The sequence below is a fragment of the Dipodomys merriami genome, unplaced genomic scaffold, assembly GCF_024711535.1.
Source record: "Dipodomys merriami isolate MVZ:Mamm:240054 unplaced genomic scaffold, mDipMer1.0.p SCAF_154, whole genome shotgun sequence".
Taxonomy (NCBI): Eukaryota; Metazoa; Chordata; class Mammalia; order Rodentia; family Heteromyidae; genus Dipodomys; species Dipodomys merriami.
The window spans coordinates 187,122-201,387 of NW_027202871.1; positions in this window are offsets into that span (position 1 = coordinate 187,122).

Here is a 14,266-nt window from a genome sequence, read left to right on the forward strand (position 1 = left end):
TTAATACAGGAGGAATCATGAGCCCATGTTGCTTATGGGCTAGATTACTTTAAATTCTGCACTCTCTAACGGCAACTAGAATATAGCACTTATAACAGAGGAGAAATAAACTGATTTTCTCACACAGAGCCAGTCTCAACGATAATAATATATTATTTCAAAAGCACCTAAGGCAGTGAATTCTATTTCCAGTGGGGGCAAAAAAAAAAAAAACTACTGTAGGAAGCAGCCTAAAATGATTTTTTCATACGATGTCATAAAATGTAGCTTTTAATAAAACCTTGACCTAAATGCTAGTAACTTCAGAGAAGAGTTTCAGTGGAAGAGAGAAGAAAAACATTTCATTTAGGAAAAATCACCACTACCACCCTCCGAGACTTCAACACACACAACTTAAACATTGCACAAACACTGTGCTGAAGTCATAACAAAGATCTCAGTACAATTCTATTTTTAAACACTGGGTTAAGGCTTTACATAAAATATTCTCCTACTTTTCCCCACCTGTGTTTCTAAAATATCCTCTGGGTAATCATGTAGGAATTTTTAGGACATGGTCAAAGACCAAACATCAATGCCAAAAAAAAATGAAACAAAACAAAACAAAAAACCAAACTCAAGCACTCTCTTGAAGTCAGATGAGGGATCCTGGCTCAGTCTGCCCCACAGAAGGAAAGTAGCTTTGTCTCATCTGCTGGCTCTGCAGGGTTAGGAGTGTGAAGTTTGTCTACAGTGTTAGATGTGAAATCGGGTCGCCAAATACAAAGGCCTTCGTATGTATCAGGACAGTCTCAGATCCTTTACTCTCACCCATCAAGGTTATACACTCCTTCAAGCAGATAGTGTATTTGGCTTGGTCTTCCGGCTGTCCTGATGTCTCCCTCTTCCATCAGTTCAGGCTCTGACTGAGTCTGGGCTAGGTGTCAGATGATACACTGGAGCTGGGCCTTGTTCTGATATGGGGGCCGCTGCTTCTAAGCTAGCTCTCAACCCTTTCCAGAGCTAGCCTGGTTGGCCTGAGGCTCCAGAAGCACGAACTCTTATGTGCAGTAAGGAACAAGTGACAGATCCCCTGTTCCCCAGTGTGGGCTGTGCACTGTAGTGACAACCCCTTTCCTCTCCTCTTCAGTAAATGTACTTATCGCTCCCATAGAACTTGGAGCGCTAAATAGTTAACATCGCACTCCTGCTGGATTTCACTGCACATAATGAGGTCTTTAATCACCACATAGTGCATCATGGAAGAGGGGTAACATTTCACAATTTAGGTACACGGCATGAAGTGCTGAAGTACTTTCCATCTGCTGCTCCTGAGCCTGGTGAAACTTTGTCATTGGCAACCCGAGTACAAGATCCTGTCACAATCATTTGGTTCAGGCAGATAGATGGAGTCCCCAACATCACCAGAGAGCATTCCAGGCTACACGCCAAGCCTGGCACGTTTCATAACCATTCAGGGGCACCTCCTGGATGAGTGATTGCACCCTGCTTCTTTTTATTTCCAATCATACAGCTATATGTCTCGTGTAACATATATATGTACATATGCATCTACAGAGACACATATGTCACATAGATTCATACACACACCTATCTTTTAATCATCTAAGCCCATGCCAATGTAGCTGGGGGCAGAAACCATTTTAATTAGAATGGTATGTATGTCTGATTGGAAAGCTAATCACCAATCAAAAGAGGAACATACGAGTTCTGTTCTTGCACTCACTCACTCCACTCACTGTGTAACCCTGGATGGGTTACTTCAGTTCCCTTGGGTCTAGATTAGTGGCTTTGAAATGAAGAACTCACCCCAGAAAGGTGTATGTGTTTTTGTCTTCCTGGTTCATTGATAGGAAACGAAAATATCTGTGCATTAATACCTGAACTCATGATCTTCACAGCCATATTAACGTGTCTATACATAGACTGTCAGTTTGTCTGTAACTATCTGGTTACTTACACTTCTCCTCTAGTCAGATCTCAAAATAACACTTTTGCATGTATTTTTGGAATTGATGACCCTCTCCCAAACTGAAAGAAAACCTCAAATTACAGTTCAGTCCTCCTGGGATTGGGTAACTTGTCTGTTACATAAGAGTCTTCAAGTCTTACTTCCAGGTGATGTCCTTGGATTGTCAGCAAAAGAAAGAATGATTTAATGAAAACCAGTCTCTGTGGGTGTTCTGAGTATGAAATCCAGTGCCTCGTATACGTTCATCGTGTGCTCTTCCATTAAGCCCAAAAATTCTTCATTAGGTAAGTCAGAGATATTTCAGGACAAAAGTGAGTGAAGAAATAGCTCCTTCTCACAGTGAAGAATTTCAAACATGCCGATAAATCACAGGTAATGAGCCAGGCGCTCTGGCAGGACACGGAGAGAAAGATACTACATCTTGGTAGGTTCAGACAAATAAAAATTCATTCCATTCAGACACTCAGAGACCTACCCTGGGGATTCTATTGGGATATACTTTTATTTGTTTATGTTTAGATGACATTGCTTTTAGTTTAGTCACTTTTTTTTCAAATTGGCAGAGGAATTATTTTTAACCTGACCATGGTGGCAATTTGAATCCCAGAGCTCTGTAAAGATACAGGTGTTATAGGACATATTATCTATAAGGCCTGAAAACACTGAGGAGCCCAGAGAATGAGGAAGGAGAGCGGCAGTTTGAGGTAATTTCCACAGTAGGACACTCAACTCCCTGTAAAATCTTTAAATACAGACCCTGGAAATGGAAAATTCCCTGAACCCTAGATGAGAGGTAAAAGAGAAAAAAAAAATTAAGCTTCTGAGAATGATGCGGGTTTTACCTAAGATGCCAACTTAGAGACAAGAAGCCAGTCCGATGATCCAGTCCAAGGCAATTTTAGTTCTGAACAAGGTCTGGGGAGTGGAGAATAGGAAACACAATCAGAAGCTCCAGAGAACAGAAAAAGAAAGTTGGGACCAAGAGGATAAGCCCAGAGGCTGCAGTGACATGCCACCCCATGGCCTCTCCCCCAGCAAGGCCTGATAGGCCATGTCTGGGTGGCAGCAGATAGACTGAGGAAGAGCTTTCCAAGCCTAAAGATCTGGACATTGAGGAGCACTGGGGGAAGCCTTGAAAGACTAAGTCTGATTTTAATGAAGAAAAGAAGGCAGAGAGTCAAGGTGAGAAGCCTGCTGAGACAGAGTGAGACCAAGAGAAAGCAGAGCGCCAAGCAGATCACCGAGGAAGGAAATGACGGGCAGGTGGGGGGGGGGGGCACCGGTCCTGGAGTCGTGTACACACGGACAGAGCTGGAGGTGGATTCTGGTTCCAGGTGATTGATGCCATGAGGTGCACGGGGCAGGAGCTGAAGAACAAACAGAGGAGAAATGAAAGCATTCAGTAACCACATGACACGGATCGTAATGAAAGAAAGACACCGAGAGGGCAGGCCCTCAAAGATGAGTGACGTTGAATCTCATCCACTCATTTGTTCCATGCAGAAAACCCGGTGATTGATGGTGCTTTGCCTTTCTTCTCTAGGTGCTCGCAGCTTTCCCAGTGGGTACAATCCCCTGAACAGTCACCGACTACTCAGTGGGGGCCCACATGGTACCAGCAAGAAGGTCATAACAGAGGACAAGAAAATCAACAGTACTTTGCTTCTTGGTGCTTCTTGTCTAGAGGAGGAATTAATGTCAAACAGATGATGCCAAGTATCATGAAAAATTGCACAATGAGGACAGCACACTCTCTGGGGACTCACAGTCCTTCAAACAGGCTTGTGCTCCGCTAGCCTTTGTTCTGCGGATGAAGGATTTGCTAAAACAATTAACTCGGAACAGTTGTGACACCTGTTATGGTTTGGGAATGGAAAATTGCTCTTCAGCTCCTATGTTGGTCCACAGCTGGTGGTGGTTCTAGAAATTGAGGAGGTGTGGTCTGCCTGGAGGAAGTAGGTGACTAGAGAAGTCCTGAGTCCCTTCTCACTCATTCACGCCACTTCCTGTCTGCCATGAGGTAAAGTGGTTCCTCTGTGCCACTCACTGGCTTCGGCCTCCATGAGACTCTGCCCAAACTTGTGCACAGAGCCCTCTGAAGTCCTGAGAAAAATTAATCCTCCTTCTTAAAATGGACTCTGTCAGGACTTTATGTCACTGCAATGGGATAATAACTAATACACAATGACATTCCTGATTCCAGAGAGGTGGGTTGACTGGAGCCCTCTTTCTGTACTGCCATTTCTAGAGCCAAGCGGCGCTGACCACAATGGAAATGTGAAGCAGCACTGGAGATAAGGGGAGAGAAAAGGAGGGAGAGGAGACAAGAAGAAGAAAAAAATTCACCTTTCATGTCCTTTCCTTAGCTATCAGATTATTGTGAAAACAAATAACATTTAAGTGGATATTTTCCTTTCAATGAAACTCAAGGAAAGACCTAGAAACAAACACAAGCTTGGCACTTAAACACTGGCTAGGTGAATTACTCACCAGGGTAATAAACACATTTGCAAAATCGTTGCTTGCCACACAATCACCACTTTGACTGTCTTACTTATCTGTGACAGTGAGTTTATCCTAGAACAGGAAGAAAGTTCTGGAGCCCTCATAAAAATTGGGGAAAGGCAGCTTGGAAGGCTGATATCAATCTGGCAGATTTTTCCAGAAGGAACAAACATCCCCTGGCCTGGAAACTGGGGTGGCATAAACCCATAGAGACAAGATTATCCAATATTTCACACCATGCCCCTGCTAGCAGCAAGGGAAACCCTGTGGAGGGCGCAAGGCTACTTCCTCCTGCTTGCTGCCAGTAGGATTGACTTTGTGACTCATCCGGGAAAATAGGGCACAGTGCTCAGGGATCCTCCAACTAGGAAACAAACACCAGCTTACCCAGAGTTCCATGGGCTGGGTGTGTGTGTGGGTGTGTGAGACTGAAAGTACTTGGGAAGCTTGAGAGCTTATTTTATTCTTATTCTCCCATGAGGGATACTCTTGTAAAGAAGTAGCGGGCATATTCCCATCAGTTTCCATAACCACCTAATGCCCACAAAGAGCCACTGATTCTAGTGCCTGCGTTGTGGCACTGCAGCTAGAATTACATTACAATCGATTGGCTATTTGAAAGGACGGTATTTAATTTTTGTGTGTTAATGGGCATAAGTAAATGCTCTTAAGCTGGTATATGCTAATATACAAAGGAGAGCCTTCTTGGTGTGCTGTAGTATTTAACCAATCCCCATGATGATAAATGCCAAGATTCTCAACGACAGAATTCAAAGCCATTTCCTAGACTACAGCCATAGTTTCTCAGCTACTGAATGAACAAAGTTTAGTTATGGCACCATGAAAATGGGAGTATGGCAGTAACAGTAAGTTAATGAGGAAAGAGTTGAGGCAGGTCTAGTTTGGGAAGGAGGTGTCAAGGTCACCTGCACTATACAAACAGACGCTTAACAACAGGTGGGAAAAGGAAAACACTGTGAGAAAGCTGAGTCATATTCTATAAGGCAATTCCGATATAGTGGTGCAATTTACCGTGCAGGAAACCTGCATTTCTGCTTCTGCAATAATCAGCTTATAAAACTTCATTACCAGAACATATAATTGTAGAGAGTTATTATGGGAAATAGTTTTGTGTTAAGCAATCCTTGTTCAAGATTTCAGTCTTGTTTAGTCATGCACTATACCATTACATTGATTTATCATAGATTCAAAAGACAGTCTGTCAAGCTGGGAAGGTGGCTCAGTGGTAGAGTGCTTACCTTGCAGGCATGAGTTCCTGGGTTTGATTCCTCAGCACCACATAAGCAGAAAAAGCCGGAAGTGGCACTGAGGCTTAAGTGGTAGAGCAGTAGCCTTGAGCTGAAAAGCTGAGGGACAGCGCCCAGGCCCAGAGTTCAGGCCCCATGACTGACAAAAACAAAAACAAAAACAAAAACAAAAAAACAGTCTGTTATTGTTTCAAAAGAAAATGATTGATGGTGATGGTGACTGAAAGAGGATCTGATATGCCCCAAATCAAAAGGGTTGAGGCAACGAGTAAAAAATGTAACTTCTTCCTATTATCAAACCTAACCATCAACAATTGAATGTCCTTTACATTCAACTGTATTCCATTAACAGTGGCAATGTGATTCTTTCATTTAGAAGTTTGGTTGGTCCTTCATTTAATTTGATTTTAAGCTGTGCATCACCTAAAGGCAAAAGGAAGTTTTACACCTAAGTATGTGCTGTGTGTAGTTGAGCTACAATTTCTTTTCCAAAAAGAAAAGAAATTAAATAATAGACAAAATGATCCTGTTTTTGATGGCTCTCCCCTGGGAAGAGACCTTTGGAAGTCACTTACCTCCCATAAGCTTCAATTTTCCTTTTCTACAGGAAATACAGCTGTATTGACGTGCATAGGGATGTGGAAGTTCCTGAAATTATTGGAAAGGGGGAGTACGGAAGGGTACTCCCCCCCTACTACTAACAGGGACAACTCTTGAGGGAGAAAGTGGTTGAAAAGACAAGTGGACAGGGCCGAACTGAATGTTGTACTCTAACTTTTCATCAGTATTTCCATTCTTCTGCAAGTACCTTAGTCTGGTTGAGGAAAACACATGCTGTGATTGCATAATAAAGAGAGAAACACCATGACTCAAGTGGGGAAAAGGGCAGACTGGGTCTTGTGGGAACTGGAGACCTCGAACCAATTAGACTACAGTTTTCCATCTAAAAGATAGCAGGGGCTGGTTGAGTGTGGTGCTCACACCTGAGTTCCTAGATACCTGGGAAGCAGAGATGGGGAGCTTGGTCGCTGAAGAGCAGCCCAGAGGGGAAAGAAAACTGCACGGCCTCATCTCAATCAACGAAAGAAGCGTGTGGTGTCACGCGCCTATACACAGAAAGCAGAGGGAGAATCACAGGCCAGGCCGACCTGGGTTCCAATGTGAGACCTTCCATGAAAAAAATAGCTAAGGTGGACAAAAGCTATGGTTCATGTGGGAGAGGTCCTTTCTCTAAAGCCCTGAGTTCAAGCCCCAGTACCACTCAGAGGAGAGATGGGTGACAGTGAAATTAACCAGGGCACTGTCATACAGTGGAGATTAAATAAAATAAACCAGGTAAGCCGGGCGCTGGTGGCTCACGCCTGTAATCCTAGCTACTCAGGAGGCTGAGATCTGAGGATCGCGGTTCAAAGCCAGCCCGGGCAGGAAAGACCGTGAGACTCCTATCTCCAATAAACCACCAGAAAACCGGAAGTGGCGCTGTAGCTCAAGTGGTAGAGCACTTGCCTTCAGCTGAAGAGCTGAGGGACAGCGCCCAGGCCCAGAGTTCAAGCCCCACGACCGACAAAAAAAATAAATAAATAAATAAACCAGGTAATGAGGTGAGGAATGTGGTGGGTCACAAGGAATGTCCAATCCATAAAAGCTACTGCGATGATGCCAGAAATTACTATTCGCCAGAGCTGGTTCATGCACTGATGATCATTCTGGAAAGAGCCACATAGACTTCCTCTTCTGTGCCCTGCTTCTCTGTGCCTGAGGAAATGGACTTCATGAACTGTGTCATAGACTTCCACATGCACTGTAGGTGTGTCAGTGGGTAAGAGGCAGAGCATCGGGTGGGAGAAGAGCTGGGTGTCTGAGCCTCCAGCCATCTCCCAGTGCCCAGCCAGCCAAGCCTCGGCTACAGCTAAAGCCCCATCTCTCCATCCTCTCTGGTTCTCCCTCCCCTTGAACCTCCAGGTCTAAGGGGATCAGGCCTCCTCCAGGCTCAGAGCTAGCTAGCAGAGCTCAGGAGGCAGAGGGACAGGGAGGATGGGGGGCTGTGCTCGTTCGGGGAGATGAAAACAAACCCTCTCCCAGTGCTCTGAAACCCACCAGCAAGCTAACCACAGCCCACTCACCCATGACTATAAGAGGAAAGGCTTCTAATTCCAGGTGTGGTTTCAGGAATGGAGTCCCTCCCAGCCAAGGCTTGCCTGTGCCAGTGAGCTGCTCACAGAAGTGTGCCAGGAGCTCACGGGGAGTCAGCTCACCAAATCCCACTGCTCTGCTCAGCATCCCAAAGTGGACACTCGCCAGACCCTGCAGTCACTCCTGTAGAACTTTCTGTGTCCAAGAAATGTGTAAGTATTTAGTCCTTTAAGCACCCCAACTCCCTTCCCGTGATATGAATTGTTTAAGTTAAGGAAACTGAGGTGCAGAAATATTAGGCAAACCACACCTAAGATATAAGTGGAGGCACTGGTGTGAAGCCTACATAGTCTGGCTTTTGCACACGCCACTCTGCAGTTCATTGGGGCTTCTTGCCAGATCTTTTCACACCTCCATAATAGGAACCTGATAACTTTCCCAGCATTACCTACCATCACCAGGAGTTTATCTTCTCTACTCTGTAACTATTCTCCCAAATAAAACCTACTGGAGACCTCGTGAAGTCACAGCTGACTTCCTGTAACTTACGCTACTCCAGTGCCTTCCAGCCAGAGAAGGAAAAGTTATGAGAATGAAAGAATGAGAGAAGAGGTGACATGGATTAAGACATATTGTACTTGCCAGATGCCAGTGGCTCACGCCTGTAATCCTAGCTATTCAGGAGGCTGAGATCTGAGGATTGTAGTAGGAAGCCAGCCCAGAAAGAAAACTCAATGTGACTCAATAAATTACCCAGAAAAGGCTACAAGTGGCACTGTGCAAGTGATAGAGCGCTAGCCTTGAACACAAAGAGGCTCAGGGACAGTGGTCAGTCCCTGAGTTCAAGCCCCAGGCTGCCCTCCAAAAAATAAATTAAAAAAAAAGATGTATAAACCAGGCACCGGTGGCTCATGCCTGTAGTCCTAGCTATTTAGGAGGCTGAGATCTGAGGATCATGGTTCAAAGCCAGCCCGAGCAGGAAAGTCTGTGAGATTCTTATCTTCAATAAACCACCAGAAAACCAGAAGTGGTGCTGTGGCTAGCCTTGAGCTGAAGAGCTGAGGAACAGCACCCAGGCCCAGAGTTCAAACCCCAGGACCAAAAAAAAAAAAAAAAAAAAAAGACATACAGTAGTCATAAACTGGCATGTTGCGCTGAAACTCCTTTATACAACTATCTAAAGATACAAAGATAAATAACTAGGAAAATAAAATAGGGCTAGAATTGTGGCTCAAACAGTAGAATGCCAGTTGAACAAGTCTAAGGTTGTGAATTCAAAACCCACCAGTACCAGGACCCTGGCTCTGATCCCCAGAAACACACACACACACACACACACACACACACACACACACACACACACACACACACACACACACACACACACACACACTCCTGCCTGACTCCATGTTTTCCTTTGTGTATGGATTCCTATTTCCTCCCAGGGAGAGTAGGATTTGAGGCACCACTGAGACAAGATGGCTACAAAGAGGCTCTGGGCACTGCACCCCGTGAATGAAAAGCACTGGCACAAAGAGGAAGCCATGATATTCAGGAAAGCAAACCCAAAGATCATCAAGAAGCACAAGAGGGGAACACTGTTCATCCTCTGCCCCTGTATCTCAATCCACAGACTTGGTTAATTGGAGATGAGAGTCTCACAGACTTTCCTGTTTGGGTTAGTTAGATCTCTGCCTCCTCAGTAGTTTCAATTGTAGGCTCCCAGCTCCAAGCTTTATTTATTTATTTCATTTTTTGATGGTCCTGGGACTTGATCTCTAGGCCTGGATGCTGTCCCTGAGCCCCTTTTGCTCAAAGCTAGCACTTTACCAGTTGGGCTACAGTGCCACTTCCAGGTCTTCCTTTGATTAATTGGAGATGAGAGTCTCAAAGACTTTCTTGACCAGGCTGGCTTCAAAATATGATCCGCAGATCTCAGCCTCCTGAGTTGGTAGGATTACAGGCATGGGCCATCAGTGCCTAGCGTTATGCTTTATTTTTTAAATATCATTTAGAATATAAGTTTTAATCTAAATCAATAGGTATTTGGACTTGAAATATCCCAAGTATGGCTGAAATGTTTGTTTGATATGAACTGCTCTGTCCCCAAATATTCTAGACATGGGACATGCTCTAGCATATGTGGATCCAACCCAGAAAAGTCCCTGCTCGCCTCTAGACAGGTAACCCTCCTAACTCCAGCAGTGTTACCACAATGTGCTATGCATACAGTAACCACATTACTTAATCCAAGCTGTGGTGATCATTTATACTCCCACCAAATCACAAGGCTTGCCTTCTGAGGTCATTTTTATATCTCCCTCTTTGTCCACACGGTGAATATGCTTGCAGCCTTCAGAAACATTTGTTCCATAGACTCATCTATTAAATAAAGAACATGTGGTTTATTAGATCCCAACCATGAGAATGTTGTACATTATTTTTTTTGGTCCCATCTTCATGGGTAGGCCAGAAAATTTCAAGCCAAAAGGAATGCTCCATGACCCTTGCGACCTTATTCTAACTCTAAAAGAATTTTGACTTTTGCTTTTTATTTTTTCTTGTAATTAACCCGACAATGTATTTTCATGGTCAATCGTCTCAAATATTCTTTGGAATTTTAATAAATGAAAATAAATAAATGCACTCGGGTGAATTGGCTTCTCTCTGGTTTACATGGAAGGAAGAGTCAATCATTGCCTTTCATCAGAGTGAAGCCAAATGCCAGGAAAGAAGAAAAATTAAGGATCTGTGACAATTAGGTAAACACAGAGTGCTGATAGGCACTATGCATACAACTAGAACAATCGAGAAGGATTATCAAAGCACTGGCTGCAGAATTGTGAACGGCAAGTCAATTTGTTTCTAGGCATAGAGGTGCTCAGGTTGTTTGGCACTGATGAACATTTTACAGTTGGAAGACCCATGTCATGCAAAAAAACATTTTACTTTTATTATTTCTTGTTTTCCTTGATGCATCAGGGAAAGAGAAAAGGATATAGAAAATCCAAGACACTTCTCTGGGGGGAAAAATATTATAAACGTGAGGAGAGAGTTTGCACAGTGGTCCAATGATGAGAAAGGCAGATGAAAGATGCAGGGAGGAGGGTCAGAGAGCTGAGTCTTCAAGGCATTCGCCCATCACCGTGAGAGAAAAACAATTCGGTTTGAGGTGGGGAATGGCTGCTTGGAGCGTTCCAGGGGTAGACATCATCAGGAATATTGCTTTGTGAAGCAGGGAAGATGTCCTCTGTCAAATTGCTTTTGGTTTTGCCATGGGCTTACCAGAAAGCTGAAGGCTAGAGTGAAATGGGAAAACAGGAAACAACAGTAGAGAAAAGAAAAAATCAAACCACTCGGTGACAAAGCAGGGCTTTTACTTATTGTGGTTTTACTTTGGGACCTGCAAGAAAGGGGTCCAGCATTTCCTGAGCTGAAATACAAAAAGACTACTGGTATTTTCAAAGCAAACTGTAATTTCTAGATGAAGGCAAACAAAGAAAGCAAGGAACAAAGAAGTGTCACCACAAAGCCAATAATTGCTCTATGGAAATCTGAAAGGTCTAGGTTTTCAATTAATACATGGGCAAAGTAGCTAAACAGACACTTCTCGGAGGAAGAAGTGAAAAAAAAAAAAAAACAATAAGCACACGAATAAACGCTCAACTTCCCTAGCCATAAGGAAATGTAAATCAAAACAACATTGGGATTCCATTTCATTCCAGAATAGCCATTATTGTGAATAGAAACAACAGCAAATGCTGGTGGGGACAGAGAAGAAAGGAACTCTATTACCCAGTGGGTGGAAATGTACATTAGTACAGCCACTCTGGACGGTGGTTTGGAGATTTCTCCACAAAACTAAAAATAGAGCTCTCTAAGATCCAGCAGTACCACTCTTGGACATTTCTACAGAAGATTACAAGTCAGGATAAAATAAAAAATGCCACCCATGTTTATTGCTGCTCTATTCACAATAACCAAGCCATGGAAACAGCCCAGATGTAGTCTACAACCAATAAGTGGATCAAGAAAGTGTGTGTGTATGTGTGTGTGGGGGGGGGGGAGACAGACAGACAGATTGTATGTAAATAGGAGAATCATGGTCTTGGCTGGCTGGACATAAATCTGAGAGCTTGTTTCAAAAACAAAGCAAAAACAGCCGGGGCGTGACTCAGTTGGTAGAGCACCTGCCTAACAAGTGCAAGTTTGCAGTTCAAACCTCATTAACACAAGAGGAAAAAGGACAGTGGAAGAAAGTATTTCCTGTGGGGGAGTCCCAGAAGGATTATCACATATAGGAAATCTATGTGTGCAGAAATCATTGCCTGATTTATCATTTGCACCCTTTATAGACCTGGCGGGGGGGTGCAAATCTCTAATTTGGAGCCATAGATCACTCCTGGAGCTGAGGTAATACACCGTACCCTACAATCAGCCCTTGCCTCTTTTCAGTGAAACTTGGCAATTTTGAAGGTGGCAGGATGCCCAGAGGCAGGTCTATGCCAAAAGCATTCTTCATGCTCCCTGCTTTCTCAGCTTCCTTTATTTCTGGCATGTAACCCAATTCTTTGACCAATGAGATAGAGTCAGAACATACTGACATCTCAAGGAGTTTTGAACGGCGCTAGAAGAGGGGACAGAGAATTGACCTTTATGGGCCCATCACCAGCATACACAAAGCCATCTTGTACCCATGAGAAGAGAGCTGCAGGACCAAACCAAAATCAAACAACAGGCCGACTTGAGAAGGATGCTGAGCAAAATCCTAATAAGAGTCTGCCATGGTGAAGCTAAACCAATTGCTATAGGAGAAAAGGGAGCCCTTGGTGTTTGCAGTCGTGGTTGGTTAAACGCGTTCCTGGCCTTTTTGTGGAGAGAGGAACACCTGGGCGAGCAGAGCACCTCCCACAGCCCGGCTCTTCCCCTCCCCCCTCTAAGCTGGAGCCGTAGAGTGCTAGCCTTCTGTAAGAAAGCTCAGGGACAGCACCCAGGCCCTGAGTTCAAGTCCCAGCAAGGACTAGCACAAGAAACAAACAAAAAAAGGAGGGGGGACTACTCTCCCTCATTCAAGAGCAGTTCAGACATTGGCATTACTCATTGACTTTTGGCTCAGTCAGGGCCCTCTGGATTGGGATACATCCATCTAGTCCCAGCTGCTGCCTTGGGAAAGGAAAGAGGAAAAACAAAACAAGCAAACCAAACAGAGAGAGAGAGAGAGAGAGAGAGAGAGAGAGAGAGAGAGAGAGAGAGAGAGAGAGAGAGAGAGAGAGAGAGAGAGAGAGAGAACAGCTGAATTCCTGCTCGATTCTGAAGGAAAGCCCAGAGAACAGAGACACTGAGATGCTGTGGTCTCCCAGATTTATCTGTTCAAGACTAATCCCTCTGGGATTGATGGGGTCATCCGGGACCCTGCCTCAAGGAAAGGATTTGTGCCCTTATAAAGAAAAGGCTTAAAGGCTCCTCCTAGATCCTTTTCCTAAGTGAGGGTGCAGGGGAAAAGATGTTGTCTTGTTCTTGAAGAACCAGCCCTTGCCAGACACCCGATCTAAGACATCCTGATCTTGTGTTTCCCAGCCCCCAGAGCTGTGGACAGCAAGTTCCTATGGTTTATAAATTAGCTGGTCCAAGGTATTTTCTGATAGTATCCCAAACAGCTTCATTCAACAGCCTTGATATGCCAGAGTGGCGTAGGTGGGAGGGAGGGGAGGGCTCCATTGTGAGGCTCCCTCTTGTGCCTTGTGCTAGGCTGAACAATGGTTTCCCAAATATATCCACCTCCCAATAGCCAGGCCCTAGGAATGCTATCCTTCAGGATCTTGACTTAGGGGATGATTCTAGATACTCAGGTGGCACAAGGTACTCACAGTGGTCTTCAGAGGAAAAAGGCAGAAGTGGTTCTAGGCAAAGAGAAAGCAATGCCATACCAGAAACAGAGATTGGAGGGAGATGCTTTCAAGATGAAGGAAGGGCAGGGCCAGAGAATACAGGCAAACAGTAGAAAATGCAGGAAGTCGGGCAATGTCTTCTTCCCCCAGAGCCTCCAGGAAGCGCCAGCCCTTCTAATGCCTGGCCTTCAGTGCCCTGGAAGTAACTTGGGACTTCTGATGTTCAGAACTATGTCTTTAAATGTAGGAGAGCAGCGACTGGTCTAATTTCTTTGTCCTCCCTCTGTATTGGATCCTGTGGACAAACACATGCCCCAGGCTCACTCAAAACAGGGTAAGGGGTCTCTACAGGCCCGGCAAGGCAAAGCAAGACATCCTCTCCGCACTTGTGGAAGAGTCGGCTGGCAAACACAGACACTGAAAGGTGCTAGTCCCTGGAAAGGTGAGTGCTGAAAGCACAGAGCCTCGTTCCCAGAGCCTGATTTTCTAAGAGGTGAAAA